The sequence below is a fragment of the Anser brachyrhynchus genome (assembly GCF_964034855.1).
Source record: "Anser brachyrhynchus genome assembly, chromosome: 4".
NCBI lineage: Eukaryota > Metazoa > Chordata > Aves > Anseriformes > Anatidae > Anser > Anser brachyrhynchus.
This window is the reverse complement of record NC_137698.1, coordinates 71,880,432-71,883,240: the sequence shown is the minus strand read 5'-3', so window position 1 is coordinate 71,883,240 and position 2,809 is coordinate 71,880,432.

Below are 2,809 nucleotides of genomic sequence, written 5' to 3'. Positions count from 1 at the left end.
TTGTGTGATTTTCAGATGCTGGCATAGCTGGGGAAGTGCACCTGTGTGTGTGTTTGTGGGGAAGGAGGAGACAGGTAGAACCGAGACTCCAAGTTTTTCAGTTCAGGAGCAAAGCAAGAAGCCAAAACTCCACCCTTATTAGCTTAATTGTTCAGTAGAACAAACCTGGTGAATTCAAGGAATGCTGCCACATCCCTGATCTGCCCATATTGACAGGCTGCTCTGGGCTGTTTCTGATATGGTGAGCTACAGAAAACAGTGCCAAGCTGTTCCTATAGTCACATCCCATAGTCACATCCCCATTCTTTGAGCCTGACCAACTTCAGCTACATCCCAAATGTCTGTCTCCACCACAGAACTTCACTGAAATCCCCGCAATGCTATTTGTGATGAATTGGATTTAGAGGGGACAGTGGAGGCACACAGGCTGCATATATAGTTATGAATCAGACTTGTCAAAGACAATCTCAGATGGCTGCACAATCCCCCTCTATCATGATTTTTTTATTTAGGCATTTAGAAATGAAGGTGATAGAGATATGAGATGCACTGAGAATAAAAAGATTATCCTTTTAGATCTAATCTAGAGAGTTAAGTCAAAGGGTCAGCTCTACAAACTGGTGCAAATTAGACCAGCTCCATCAGGTGATTTACACCAGGAGGGAATCTAATGCAAAATTGCCTGATGCTTTATCGCAAAACCTTGTTGAAATCCCAGGCTTGTCAGTACTGCGAAACTTCCTGTATACTCAAGCAGGCATAGTGAAGACACTGCTCAATGTGATTCTGTAACGAGGTCGGAGTATTTTAAGGCATGCTTAGCATGCAGTTACTTCTTATTACTATGGCCTCAGCTGAGGTGTGGTAATTCACTATTCAGTTCCAGACTGGGGAGGAGGCGAGGCAATTTTTTCGGCTGCCTGAACGCAGATTGAAGGGATGTCCTCTGGTTCATATCAAACAAAGTAGATATACTCTGCTATCAAACTAGTTTTTGCAACCATTTTCTGTGCACTTACAATGGATGTGAAAAACTACACCAGTCAAGAAGCAACAGAAATGCCACATGCTTTGGTGCTAGAGGTAAATGTTTCTTAATTTAGGCATTAGGAATCCAAGATATAAGCTTGGATATAGATCCAAGTTATAAGCTGTTGGGACTCCCATTTTAGCTGATTTTGACATGAAAATTTGGATCCTCAGGCAGGCCTTGCACCTTCAATTCCGAATTAGGTTGATTTATAATTTCAGAAGTATTTAACTTAACGATCAGAATATTCATCACGCAGATTGTTTGCTTGTTGCAACAGACCCAAGCAATGTAGGCTGATGGGTATTTGCAGGGAAATCTGGGGAGGTACGTGACACAAGGTGACTGCAGAGCCAATCCTACAGAAAGAGCTGGTTTGAACTCCATCTGTTGGGAAGCTTAAATGTGAAGGAAAATATAATATTGTATGGTAAGTCACTGTCTCATAATACTGTTGTGTTTGGAAGTGCACACTTTTTGATATCATTGGGACATCAGTTTGTGAAGATTAGGGAGAGATGGGGAGAGCATTTGCAGATAAAGGCATAAAAGTGACAGATCTTGCAGTCCAAAGCAGCAAAGAACATTGCTTTGTCCCTAATATATATAAAAAGAGTAGTTAAAAGGATAATATTTATTTTCCTTAGCAGCCAAGTATCAATACTCAGGACATTAAAAACAAGTGTCAGCCAGTATAGTAATCGCAGTTACAGAAATACTCAGGTATTTATAAGTGAGGTGTACTGGACTTTGCTCTGAAAATAGCATTGTTCGGTAAAAGGTATCATTGTCTGCCAAGCAGAGTTGTGTGTCAGGCCTGGAGCCTTTGATCAAGAATAACATTTATTCAGAGGAAGCATCATTTCCTCCAGTGTTTTTACCACTGGATGACAGGAATGTAAGAACAGCTGTACATATAGTGTTTCTTTAATAAGCATATCATAAATTGAAGAAGAAAAAGTCATAAATCTTAGAATTATTTAGGTCCTTAAGGTCATCAAGTCCAACCATCAACCTAACACTACCAAGTCCACCACTAAACCATGTCCCCAAGCATTACATCCACACATCTCATAAATACCACCAGAGATGGCAACTCCACCACTTCCCTGGGCAGCCTGTTCTAACGCCTAACCACCCTTTCCATGAAGAAATTCTTCCTAATATCCAGCCTAACCCTCCCCTGGTGCAATTTGTGGCTGTTTCAGAGGTTTGTGTGTAACAATGGTTCTTTCTCATGACTGTTGCGACTCCCATTTTCTGGCTATTGAAACAAGGACAGATACAGGCAATGAGAATAATCGGTACCTGTGGTGGAACTGGCACGGGGAACAGAACTCCTGCCTGCCAGATTCTAGCTGCTATTTCAAACTTTGTTTGAGAAATAGATCAAAATGGTTATGAAACATAGAAGAGGGTTGGAAAGAGTCACCAGATTACCAGTTTTGTCTTTTAATTCTGCTGTCCAAAAGTTGTGTACTCTATGTTAGTTGTCTGGGTTGGCACTTTAACTACTGAATAGAGGAAAATGTTTCCATAGGGCATTTCTTTCCAGCTGTCTTGGACTTCTTAGGATCTAAGGCACACAGAGGAAATCATGCAGGTGATAACAAACAGCTGTTTCTTCTGCCTTTTCAGGCAGAGATATCGGTCTAGGTTCCTGATTACATCTGCTGTTCAAACACAGAAACGCACATAACACTTTCCTGGGTTCTTTTGGGAGATTGAGGGAAGGGCAGAAGCCTTGCTGAAATTGATGGTTCTGACATTTTCTTTTTG